This window comes from Anguilla anguilla, chromosome 19 (assembly GCF_013347855.1).
Source record: "Anguilla anguilla isolate fAngAng1 chromosome 19, fAngAng1.pri, whole genome shotgun sequence".
Classification (NCBI taxonomy): Eukaryota; Metazoa; Chordata; class Actinopteri; order Anguilliformes; family Anguillidae; genus Anguilla; species Anguilla anguilla.
The window spans coordinates 4,058,336-4,072,330 of record NC_049219.1 but is presented as its reverse complement, the minus strand read 5'-3'; the positions used below and the strand labels follow the sequence as shown (position 1 = coordinate 4,072,330).

Genomic DNA, 13,995 nt, shown 5'->3' with positions numbered 1-13,995 from the left:
GCACATGGAGACAGAGCTTCCAGTTAAACTCATCCTCTTACTGCAAGTCTAATTCAATACGAACGTGGTTCATTACCTTTGATCACCTGTGAATTCTCCTCTGAAGTCGACTGGATGATGCATTGAACGGTCACTCTTCATAGACAGACAGCTGGGTGCAGGTGACCCAGCCCTATCTATCGGGACCCTGTGAACAAAACATGGAGACAGAGCTTCCAGTGAAACTCATCCTCTTACTGCAGCTCTAACTCACAGTACATGGAGACAGGGTTTCCAGTTAAACGCATCCTCTTACTCCAGCTCTAACTCACAGCACATCCGAATGTGATACAAGGCCCTGTCCGCACGTATACGGATTAATCTGTGAACGTAGTTATTTCCCCCTCCGTTTAAAAAAGAAAAAATCACATCCACACGACCGGTGTTTTAAAAAAGATCTCCCTCCACACGAGAACGCTAAATGATTGCCGCATGCGCAATACACCAATTGTCATAGTAACAGATGCGCGACTTGACGTCAGCGTTTTCAGTTTTGAAAAATCTCCACTTTGGAAGGCGTTTTCAAAAAGCATCGTTTTCAGTGACCTGAAACGCTGTTTTCGTGTGGACGGGAGGCCGAAGACGGAGGGGAAAAACTAGGTTTTCAGAAAAATCCGTATACGTGTGGACAGGGCCTTATGCTAATGTGTTTACTGGTATTATTGGTCACTGTAAACACGAAGCCACTTTAACTTTCTATGCCTTCTAAGGACAATGTTCTTGTTAGATAAAGGACTATATGGAGACACAAGTTGTGAGTAGCCTACCGGAGACAATGCAGTGTCATTAAATGTTTATTAATATATGTAATTAAAGCCCCATTCAGATCAGATTTAGTGGGGTAATACCTGGCTTAATGGAATGCCCATTGTTCTCTTGAAACCCAGCATGAAGGTGGGTATTTAGTGGGTCGGTACCATTCACACACGAGCTGGGTTGTTTAAGATTCTATCGTCATTGATTTTTTTTTTTAACGTTGTTAGACCTGTTTCTAGCTACCTGTAGTGACTGGTTAGCTAGCTAGCTGCAGTAACTGCCTAGCAAAGGGTAGTTAGTTAGCTAACATTGTTAGCGACATTAACAACGTTAGCTAGCGTCAGCCAGCTCAGATAATGTTACTTATAACTAGCCAGGTCTATTGCAAACGGTTGCAAGCTAGCTAAAAATGTTAGTGGTTGCTAACTTGCTAGCTAGCTAATGACGTTAGCGATTGCTAATGCTAGCTAACGTTAGCTGTCAAGACGTTACAGCCGTTGCCCTAGCAATGACGATAGAATCGTAAACCACCCAGCTCCAGTGTGTGAATGGTGCCGACCCACTAAATTACTCACTTAAATGCTGGGTTTCAAGAGAACAATGGGCATTCCATTAACCCAAGTATTACCCACTAAATCTAATCTGAATGGGGCTTTATATTAATAAACATATATTACATATATTAATAAACATTTAATGACACTGCATTGTCTCCGGTAGGCTACTCACAACTTGTGCCTCCATATCGTCCCTTAGCTAACAAGAACGTTGCCGTTAAAAGGCATAGGAAGTGTATGGGTTTTGTATTTAAAGTGACCAGTGAATACATTAGCATAAGTTTCCACCCCATCCCCGCCCCCACACCGGCAAAAATCAATTCTACTCCGCGCGAGGAGAAAGTGGCTCTTCGCGAGCGAGGAGAAATGTTTAGTGAATATCTGCTCGCGTGCCTGCTTATTTTACTCGCGCAGTGAATATCTGCTCGCGCTGATTATTGGCATTAAATTGACGCCATAGTTTTCAGTGACTTAAAACGCCGTTTTCGTGTGGACGGGAGGCCAAAACGGAGGGAGAAACCTACGTTTAAAAAAAAAAAAAAAATCCGTATACTTGTGGACAAGGCCTAAAACACATCATGACACTTTAAAATGATTTAATCCACCATTTTGACCTGAATGTGCTATCATGCACCCCACTACACCTGAAAGTTGAAAATTAAATTTAAGTTTAATTCAACAAGTGTCAATGTGAACTTGTATCATTACCTTTGATCGCCTGTGAACTCTCCTCTGAAGTCGATTGGATGATGCATTGAATGATCACTCTTCATAGACAGACAGCTGGGTACAGGTGACCCTGTCCTCTCTACACGGACCCTGTGAACAAACATGGAGACAGAGCTTCCAGTAAAACTCATCCTCTTACTGCAGCTATAACTCACAGCACATGGAGACAGAGCCTCCCGTTAAACTCATCCTCTTACTGCAGGTCTAATTCAATACGAACGTGGTTCATTACCTTTGATCACCTGTGAACTCTGCACTGAAGTCGATTGGATGATACATTGAACGGTCACTCTTCATAGACAGACAGCTGGGTGCAGGTGATCCAGCCCCATTTATCGGGACCCTGTGAACAAAACATGGAGACAGGGTTTCCAGTTAAACGCATCCTCTTACTCCAGCTCTAACTCACAGCACATCCGAATGTGATACAAGGCCCTGTCCGCACGTATACGGATTAATCTGTGAACGTAGTTATTTCCCCCTCCGTTAAAAAAAAAAAAAAAATCACATCCACACGACCAGTGTTTTAAAAAATATCTCCCTCCACACGAGGACGCTAAATGATTGCCGCATGCGCAATACACCAATTGTCATGGTAACAGATGCGCGACTTGACGTCAGCGTTTTCAGAGTTTTGAAAAATCTCCACTTTGGAAAGCGTTTTCAAAAAGCATCGTTTTCAGTGACCTGAAACGCTGTTTTCGTGTGGACGGGAGGCCGAAGACGGAGGGGAAAAACTAGGTTTTCAGAAAAATACGTATACGTGTGGACAGGGCCTTATGCTAATGTGTTTACTGGTATTATTGGTCACTGTAAATACGAAGCCATTTTAACTTTCTATGCCTTCTAAGGACAATGTTCTTGTTAGATAAAGGACTATATGGAGACACAAGTTGTGAGTAGCCTACCGGAGACAATGCAGTGTCATTAAATGTTTATTAATATATGTAATTAAAACCCCATTCAGATCAGATTTAGTGGGTAATACCTGGCTTAATGGAATGCCCATTGTTCTCTTGAAACCCAGCATGAAGGTGGGTATTTAGTGGGTCGGTACCATTCACACACTGGAGCTGGGTTGTTTAAGATTCTATCGTCATTGCTAGGGCAACGGCTGTTACAGGCGGCAGATTTTTCTTTTAACGTTGTTAGACCTGTTTCTAGCTACCTGTAGTGACTGGTTAGCTAGCTAGCTGCAGTAACTGCCTAGCAATCGCTAGTTAGTTAGCTAACATTGTTAGCGACATTAACAACGTTAGCTAGCGTCAGCCAGCTCAGATAACGTTACTTATAACTAGCTAGGTCTATTGCAAACGGTTGCAAGCTAGCTAATGACGTTAGCGATTGCTAATGCTAGCTAACGTTAGCTGTCAAGACGTTACAGCCGTTGCCCTAGCAATGACGATAGAATCGTAAACCACCCAGCTCCAGTGTGTGAATGGTACCGACCCACTAAATTACTCACTTAAATGCTGGGTTTCAAGAGAACAATGGGCATTCCATTAACCCAAGTATTACCCACTAAATCTAATCTGAATGGGGCTTTATATTAATAAACATATATTACATATATTAATAAACATTTAATGACACTGCATTGTCTCCGGTAGGCTACTCACGACTTGTGCCTCCATATCGTCCCTTAGCTAACAAGAACATTGCCGTTAAAAGGCATAGGAAGTGTATGGGCTTTGTATTTAAAGTGACCAGTGAATACATTAGCATAAGTTTCCACCCCATCCCCGCCCCCTCACCGGCAAAAATCAATTCTACTCCGCGCGAGGAGAAAGTGGCTCTTCGCGAGCGAGGAGAAATGTTTAGTGAATATCTGCTCGCGTGGCTACTTGTTTTACTCGCGCAATGAATACCTGCGCGCGCGTGCCTGCTTATTTTACTCGCGCAGTGAATATCTGCTCGCGCTGATTATTGGCATTAAATTGACGCCATAGTTTTCAGTGACTTAAAACGCCGTTTTCGTGTGGACGGGAGGCCAAAACCGAGGGAGAACACTACGTTTAAAAAAAAAAAATCCGTATACTTGTGGACAAGGCCTAAAACACATGACACTTTAAAATGATTTAATCCACCATTTTGACCTGAATGTGCTATCATGCACCCCACTACACCTGAAAGTTGAAAATTAAATTTAAGTTTAATTCAACAATAGTGTCAATGTGAACTTGTATCATTACCTTTGATCGCCTGTGAACTCTCCTCTGAAGTCGATTGGATGATGCATTGAATGATCACTCTTCATAGACAGACAGCTGGGTACAGGTGACCCTGTCCTCTCTACACGGACCCTGTGAACAAACATGGAGACAGAGCTTCCAGTAAAACTCATCCTCTTACTGCAGCTCTAACTCACAGCACATTAACTCTCTTATTCATGCATTTTTACCTCTTTCTCGCAGGGCCGTGGGTTCCATCGTCAGTCTCGGTCTTCTCTGAGGAACTCATTTTAGAAATAGCGCCCCCTGTCTCAGGACACCTGAACACACCAGATCAGATTCACAAGTGGGTTCTGACCCAAATTGGCAGACCTGTAAATACACACAAGAACAACACGATAACGCACAGACATAATACACAGAGACAGACACACACATCAAATCTCATAGAACAGACAGGGACAAATCCGGAATTTAACTGAGCCATAAACTTGTACAGTAATACAATTCCTTCCAAAATATTCTGCACCCATGATAACAATTACTAAAGCCGCGTTTCCACCGCAGGAACTATACCCCGGAACTAGGAACCTTTTGAGGAACTCAGTGCGTTTCCACCGCAGGAACTAGGGTCTAAATTTAGTTCTGGGGGCTTTGTTTTACCCCCCAAAACGTTCCTGTTCGGGGGGTAGTACTTTCCGAAAGTACAGGAACCTTTTGGGTGGAGCTTGCAGCGCTGAACATTTCTGATTGGTCGAGTACTCGTAGCATTTGTGTTGTATTTATTTTCCGCCATTACCCGCCATGTTTGAAAATATGCAGCGGCAAACCAATTTATTTTCATAATAACTTCAAATCAAACTTGTATGTTATGCGGCGCAGTAGCCTACTTTTGGTTATAGCCTGTCAACGTCTTGGAATTATAACGTGTGCTCTTCTGTTCTTTTCTTGCTTTAGTATTCGTTTTATAAAATGCTAAGCATTCGTGCTGGGACAGCATATTACGTAGGCTACCAAAACATTCAAACGGATTAATTCGGTTGCTGAATATTTTCTTCCGGATTTTCTTTGTTAGCCCGTTGTAATTGACTCAAAACGTTTGATACAGTTATGTGAGGTATGCGGTAGTTCTGCATAATTAACATTGGTGATACAGTACAAGCAAACTGGAAATCACCTTCCGCACTTTTTATCCGGGTAAAATAACAGGTTAATTCTAGTAATCTTCCCTTTAGCTTTTTCAGACTGCCGTAATTTTACTCAATTTTACTGCCATTTTTCAATTCCACGAAAAGACCAGGAAGACTATGGACTCATTTATGGTGCATGGTTCGCATCTGGAGGGCACACTTCGCTGCTCGGCTAGCAGTAGCCTAACTTCGAAGGAAAGCAAACGGTGGCTGTACCACTACTAATTTACATTTTCACGCAAGTCCGAGTTTTCGTTCTATTCTTGTCATTTTGCGATTAGCCTATATGGAATTGACGACGAGAAAGTAATAAAACAGCAAATTGTTTACAACGTGTGCATGTTTTCTGCTGTTAATGAATGTGTTTGAGAGGATATATGAAAATCAATAAATACAAAAGTAACCATATATAGTCATTGTTGGTAACCCGTTGTATATAAGTGGAATAAACCCCTCCGGGCTGTCCCGGTTATTAGAAAATAATGTAGGCTACTTCGGTGGTAGTATGGGGTTACAGAAGAAATCATGTGACAGATGGACCGACGACAACGTCAGTGGGCTAATTTGCCTAATCTTCGGGTACTTTAGACCCCGGTGGAAACGCAGACAACCATTGGCTGAAGGAACCTTTTAGTTCCTGGTAAAGTAGTTCCTGGGACTGAAAGTTCCGGGTAATTTTGGTGGAAACGCGGCTTAAATGATCTTTTTGCATTGAATCTAAGATATTACTAGCCAAAATATGGCAAGCCATTTTAGATCATTCGAACAGCTCTTATCATGGCTGCCACTTAGATACTTCTGGGTCATTTCACTCAGTTAGGAACCTTCCTAAGCAAAAAAGACTATGGCTGTGTCCGCAGAGTCAAAAAAATTACGTCCTATGTCTTTTCCTAACCACTTTTCCTTGACCTTGATGAACAATGTCATGAGGTTAAGGAAAGATGTTGAAGGAGCTAGGAACTCAGTTAGGAACCTTCCTAAGCAAAAAAGACATGGGTTGCGTCCAAATAGTCTTTTTTGCTTAGGAAGGTTCCTAACTGAGTGAAATATTCCCGGAAGTATCTAAGTGGCAGCCATGATAAGAGCTGTTCAAATTCTCTAAATGCTAAGGAAAGGTGCTTCAATGCTTCCTATCTTATCTCCTTTAGCATAGGGCACACTGGACCGTCCTTTACGAAAGGAAAGGAGATAATGCCGTCCCTCAATTCCTTACGGCAGCAACATTTAAAGCGAAGCACAATTCGACAGTTCACAAAAACAAACGATCAACATGACTGAGTTGTGCGGTGGTTCTTAAGCTATTATATGCATAGGCTTATAATCAGATCACAATCAGCATATTAACCATAACACAGAAGTCTGTCTTTCAAGAAAAAGGGAAATGAAACGTTTTTAGCTAGATTATGTTTTTAATTCCACATGTTTGAAACTTATGAATGATGATATGTACAGTAGTAAATTTGTAGGCCTAACATGGTATGCCTATCTTGCATTAAATTTAATGAATTATTTTCATACAATCATACTAATTGGGATTCATGTCGATAAATATGAGTGGACAGGAGGGTGAGCGTGAGCAACCATTCTCAATGTGACAACCATTTCGTTTCATTTTTGTGACTGGTAGCCTATTCCTTTTTTAATTTTTATTCGAACCCTGGTAATGAAGTAATATTTTTCACCGGGTTGTCCACGTTTATTTAGCCTGCATGAAACATCACTGTAAGAATGCACGGGGCGAAGTATCTAAGATGGGCTTTTAGTAGTCCATCAATCTTCGGAACATTGGGGTGGCAGGTATGCCATCCCACCAAGTTATGCCTTGGCGGGGGCATGCCCCATACCTATACAGCACAGAGTTTGCCACTTTTCAGGGTTCCCCACAGAAATAACCACAACAGCCACAGACACTCAGCCCTTAAAAACATTAAATTCTGTACATTATGACAGATTTTGCGTTTTCTCCTTCTTCTTCTTCTTCTCATTCTTATTTTCCCCATTGGACATTTTACCGACACCAGCCAGACCCAATCAAAAACTCGCATACACACGCAAAATACCCATACCTTTTTATTCTGAAACATTTCCAAATTGAACAGTTAATCTGCATGTGGCCTAGAGGGTAAGGTTACAGTCTTGGGAACACGCGGTCATAGGTTCAAGCCCAGCTAGGAACATGTTTCTTTAACCTGCTTCGACCCTCACTAATTATTGTCTACTACTTATCAATTATTGCTTTTGCACCATATCTACCCGCCGTTCACCGAACGTATACACTGCATTATGACGTACTGTCTGCACGTTCAGTTATTAACCGGCTACACTATTGGAAAGCCATATGGATTCAACGGGAGCTCTTCTGTGCTTACTGGCCTGTGTTCTTCTTTAAAACCACGGACAGGTTTGCTAATGATATTTCGCGCATTGCATAGCTATGTCATGGTGCTGCACTAACAAAGTCACAGACTGGTAAACCTCCGGTTGATGAAGGATTGAATCCCGCCTCGCCCTCAGGCAGATAATGTCCTCTTTTACACGAACGTTTTCTTACGCTTTTATATTTTCTTTACCAAAACTCACTCACGCCCACTCATATGCATTTCATGACGGCAAATGTATTCCTTTTATTACAAAGTTACACCAGTTCACCACTGTGCCATTTCTACTAACTATATTTCTTCACTTGGCTACCGTACAATACCTTCTTATCAGCAAACGCCACGTTTCTACATTCATGTTACCTCGCCCTGTTCTCTATCTAACCACATACAAACAATTACTACGTATGTACGTTCTGCAACTCCCCATTAAAACATTACATTTAAAACCATGACTCACTCATAAATATAACTACTAGTACTGAAAATGAAAAAAACAGCACATTAGTGCAGTAAGTTTCACACGTCACGTAACACTCCACTTTGACAGCTACTGCCTTATACCGACTGTTATATATACCATCCCGTGAGGAAAATAAGCACGCTCATGGTCACTTTTTTATTCTGCTGGGACATATGCGTCTGCTCCTATTCTCCACTATCAAGTTTTCCGGTTCTAGCTTAGCAAAACAGCGAACAGGATTCCCACCTGCAGATAGCCTAAGCCTATCAAACTGCCTTATAAACCTTACACAAACACTAAAAGTGCATCTCCGCGAAATAACAGACAACGGAGCAGGACAGCAGGGTACACAAGTTGCGACCTAGGAAGCTCTAATTCTACGTGCTTGCTGATTCTTTTCTCAATCAAGGATTGTTGAATGGCCGTCAAATCCGTGAGTACATATATGCCATATTTCACCTGCGTTTCTTTGTCACAGCAACTGTTTTACATATATAGCAAACCGAAACTGCTCAACAGTACACGCTCATCGGACTGTACAAATTCACACAAGGACAGCCATAATCCACAACCGTTTCTTACAGGATCACTTCGCATTTCTCACTCTCATAATAAAACGCTTTGCAAAAAGAAATTATATCTCATAAAAAAACACGTTTTCAACGTACAAAAATGCCAAGTTACTCAGAAGTATTGATATCAAAATGACGCCAAGTTACGGTACTACAAACAATATAGGCTATCTTGCCTCACCGAAATTAAATAAGATGCATTCCAAAGCAATGCTACCCAATATTTCCTCCGTTCTTTCAAGTCACTTGGCACATATAAGGTTTTTGCTCTGCGTTACGTCAGACTTCTGAGGCCTATTCGGACGCAGCCTTTATATCCGCTTACCTGTAGGTGGACGCTTTTTCGCGTAATAGGTGCCTGCGTTCTTCCTTGTCCGTTCACCCGATATATAAGCAGCTTGAAACACAGCAACTGACAACAGACAACAACAGACAGGTTTGTCACAAACACATACATATAGGAATTGTAAGGTCAGCGAACCTTATTTGTTTCCTAGTGGGAAAACTAGAAGACCATCTACAGCCACTACAGCCACTACAGATGATTCAGAATGCCGCTGCCCGGCTCATCTACAACCTCCCCAAATTCTCCCACGTCACTCCTCTGCTGCGATCGCTTCACTGGCTACCGGTCGCTGCCAGGATCCGATTCAAAGCCCTGACCCTTGCCTACACTGCCGCCAACAGGACAGCCCCCATCTACTTGCAGGACATGACTCAATTCTATGTGCCTGCTCGACCACTCCGCTCTGCAGCAGCAGGGCGTCTTGTAACCCCTCCCACCCGCCCAAAGGGATCACAGAGCTTCTCCACCCTAGCTCCCCAGTGGTGGAACGAACTCCCCGTCCCTCTCCGAACCTCCCCCTCACTATCCATCTTCCGCCGTGGCCTGAAGACTCATCTCTTCAGACTATACCTAGAATAACCACCACCATGCTGTGTATATATATACATATTAAAAAAAAAAAAAAAAAAAAAAAAAAAAAAAACCCTTTTTTCCTTGTCACTTGTTACATGTTGCCCCATCCCTGCATTTCTTGGTAAATTGTATTTGTCCTAATACTCTAGCTTAATCTTCTGCCTAGTTTGGCTTTGCAGATGTTAGACCAGGATAGTGTTCATTGTTCTCAGCTAGAAATAGCTGTACAAAATAAGTAATTGTACCTTACTGAACCCGTGTTCAGCAGTTGTCTACGATCATGAAAATGCACTTCTTGTACGTCGCTTTGGATAAAAGCGTCTGCCAAATGAATGTAATGTAATGTAACCATCGTCGGTTAGCCTAGTCTAAAGACAGACGGACACCCCCAGTCAAAGCCTGCGAGAGTAGACAGTAAACTGTAGCTGAGATCGTCATCCAGTGCCGAATTGCCCCATTTTATTCACTCGAACAGGGTAATGTTTATTAAAGTCGTCGTAATATGTCCATATATGTTTGGAAGGACATGGAATTTCACACAAAGGTAGTTAAATTACCCTAAATACCGGACACCTAGGCTACTTCCAACCCCCACATCTTTTCGAAATTTTCAATAAAAAGGACGGGACCAACGCCGCAAAGAAGCGTGTCCGGGTTCTGGAGGGTGTCCGACTATGAGTAAAATGATATCATATAGGCCTAGAGTAATCTCTGCCTAACATGCACTGTATATTTTTCCTCAGTATTGCAAACCACTTAATTTTAGTAGGCTAATGGGAATGATTTCTCTAAAACATGAAAAAAGTAACAACTTAATTGTTTAATTTAAAACAAAATCAGGGTTTATAGTGCAGTAAGTGTAAAAATGTCAACAACAAGCGACAAGTCCTGTGACGTCCGTCTCACTAGGCTACCTCCTCACGTATTAGAAGTGGTCATGGAATATCAAAAAACTGAAGTAAACTTTCTTTTAAAGGTTATTTTTAAATTACTTCTTAAAAGGTATGTTTGGATTCCGTATGAGCTCTTAGCTTGTTAGACTACGCATTAAACTCGCCATTTTATTGCCAGTTATCCGTTTTTCTGAATTACGCGGGTTAATGCGATTATACCTGCAGATTCCCATTCCTCCCCGCAGCCCTTTACCTTCAGCTTCTCTTACCTCAGTTCCACTCCACAACAGACTGTTTACTCCGTTTTTTACATTTCATTTTATTCCTTCTTTCCTTTCTCCTCCGTTTTTAAAATGGCCGTTAAGCTTCCGTTTCTGTTTTGGACCTTTCCTTACTTACCTGTTTACCTGCTCAACTGAATGTTCGATGGGTGGAGTCATCTGTTGTGGAGTGGAACTGAGGTAAGAGAAGCTGAAGATAAAGGGCTGCGGGGAGGAATGGGAATCTGCAGGTATAATTTATTAGCTGCGTCAGTCACGGTATTTAATAAGTTATGCAGAATAAACATGTTTCATCCATGTAGATCTTTGCCAAATTTTAGCACATACAGTGAGCACCATAATTCATTGGACAGTGACACATTTTTTGTTATTTTGGTTCTGTACTCTAGCACTTTGGGTTTGAAAGTATACAATGACAATGAGGTTGAAGTGCAGAGTGTCAGTGGCATTTTCATCCATATCGAATGAACCGTTTAGAAATGACAGAACCTTTTGTACATGGTCCCCCCATTTTAAGGTACTACAAGTATTTGTTGAATTGGCTTCACAGATGTGTTTCGTTAGGCTGGTGCATTAATTTGTGTCGTTAGTGAATGCAGAAGAGAGCTGTTGATGTCTAGTCTTGATTCTAGTCTTTGCAATTGCCTTTGGAGATTGTTGTTGGGGTGTGACAACATGAGGAAGACAGCAGTGTCGATGCAAAATAAGCCGGCCGTCATAAGGCTCAGAAATGAAAATTAATCAATCAGGAACATTGCAAAAACCCTGGGCATGCCCAAGTCAACAGTTTGGTTTATCATTAACAAGAAAAAAAACAACTGGTGAATTCAATTATGTCAAAAGACCCGGTAGACTGCGGAAGACCACTGTAGTGGATGACCGGAGAATACTCTCTATGGTGAAGAAAACCCCCCAGACAACAGCCCAACAGATCAAAAACACTCTCCTTGATGCAGGTGTAGATATGTCAAAGTCTACCATATGTAGAAGACTACACCAGCAGGACTACAGAGGGTACACTACTAGATGCAAACCACTGATAAGCCTGAAGAACAGAAAGGCGAGATTACAGTTTGCTAAAAAGCACCTAAAAAAGCCCCAAGAGTTCTGGAACAAAGTCTTGTGGACAGATGAGACAAAGATTAACATGTACCAGAGTGATGGAAAGAGGAAAGTGTGGAGAAAAAAAGGAAATGCCCATGATCCAAAGCATGCCACCTCATCTGTGAAACATGGTGGAGGGGGTGTTATGGCTTCGGCCTGTATGGCTGCCAGTGGAATGGGCTCACCTGTCTTCATCGATGATGTGACTGCAGACAGAAGTAGAACAATGAATTCTGAAGTCTACAGAAATATTTTACCTGCTCAGATCAAACCAAATGCCTCCAAACTCATTGGACGGCACTTCATCATGCAGCAAGACAATGACCGAAACATACTGCTAGAGCAATGAATGGGTTTTTGACAGCCAAAAAGTGGAAAATCCTTGACTGGCCAAGTCAATCACCGGATCTGAATCCAATTGAACATGCATTTTACATGCTGAAGAGGAGACTGAAGGCAAAGAGTCCCCGAAACAAACAGGAACTGAAGATGGCTGCAGTACAGGCCTGGCAGAGCATCACCAGGGAAAATACCCATCGTCTGGTGATGTCTGTGCATTGCAGACTTCAAGCAGTCATGCATGCAAAGGATGTGCGACCAAATATTAAAAATTATTACTTTATTCTACATTATGCTAAACTGTCCAATATTTTTTAATGCCCGAAAATGGGGGGGGGACTATGTGCAAAAGGTTCTATAATTTCTAAACGGTTCATCCCATATGTATGAAAATAGCCTCAAATTAAAGCTGACAGTCTGCACTTCAACCTCATTGTATCCTTTCAAACCAAAATAACAAAAAATGTGTCACTGTCCAATGAATTATGGTGCTCACTGTACATATATCAGGCCTATTCAACAACTTGTGAATTATATTGATGTTGGGACTTAGAGTTCTCCAATATATGTAGGCTGAACACAGAAATAAGCCTTTTTGATTATAACAAACCATCTCAAGACAAATAGCCTACTACAGACAGCAAATTAAATTTAATTAATTAATTAATTAATTAATTAATTAATTATTTAACGCTCCACCAGTCTCCCTGCCAGTCACTGACCCATGTGATGGCCCTATGTAACATGCTAATTTGTGAGGTAAGTAATTTTTATTATTTCTTATTACAAAATAATAAGAAATAACAAGTACGTGCTTTTGTTTATAAGTTTGTGTAATTTTTGGTATTTTGTTTGTACATTTTCTTGTGCCTTCCCAAATCAACTGTTTCTTTTCTCTCTCCTTTTTTGTTGTTGTCAATTTTTAAGGTTATTTGCCCTTTCTATACTCATATGTGTTTGTTTGTGAAGTATTTAAATAAAATATAAAAAAAACTAACGAGAGTTGACTTTCCAGGATACCTGCTCTTACCAGTTCCACTTCATTTTATTCAAAATGCGCCACAAGACATTTTATTTTATTTCCATTTCAGGGCTGAAATGTGAGATCTGACCCAGTCTCTTTCTCGAGTCGGGAGTATCTGGAGACGGGACGTGTCAAAAGCAAAATGGACGGATCAAAAGCATGTTTCTATTGGTCAATGATTCGGTGAGTCACGTATATTATCCAATCAAAAGCATGATCCAAAGGCGTAGACGTATCAGGATGGTTTTGACGTTTCTGAGACGGCATATCTGTTTTTGTTGTCGGTCCTGGAGGTGAATAGTAGGCTATGTCGGTGCATAAATTATGCGCGAAAACAAAAGTTGTGGTATTTGTGTAATCTGTTAATTTACAAAATTTATTTGAAAATGGCATTTGATCGTCAGTGATTACGACGCTGAAGTTGGCTCCCGATTCGCAGCTCCCGACTCGAAAATTCCGCTCCACCTTAAATTGGCGAGGTCTCCTTCCAACAGGTTCTTGTTATCTTAGCAGATTCCTGGCACATTTAAATGTTTTTGGGACCAGAACTTTGTTTCACGGACTTTGTCTAAACTATATA

General features: G+C 41.4%; 1 protein-coding gene and 1 pseudogene across 2 annotated transcripts in view; both read right to left on the bottom strand.

Annotated features, from left to right (window-relative positions):
• The window catches only part of LOC118218912, a 96,996-nt pseudogene extending 86,002 nt beyond the window's left edge, over nucleotides 1-10,994 (bottom strand).
• The window catches only part of LOC118218895, a 108,576-nt gene that overhangs the window by 63,640 nt on the left and 30,941 nt on the right, over nucleotides 1-13,995 (bottom strand). The window lies entirely within an intron of this gene.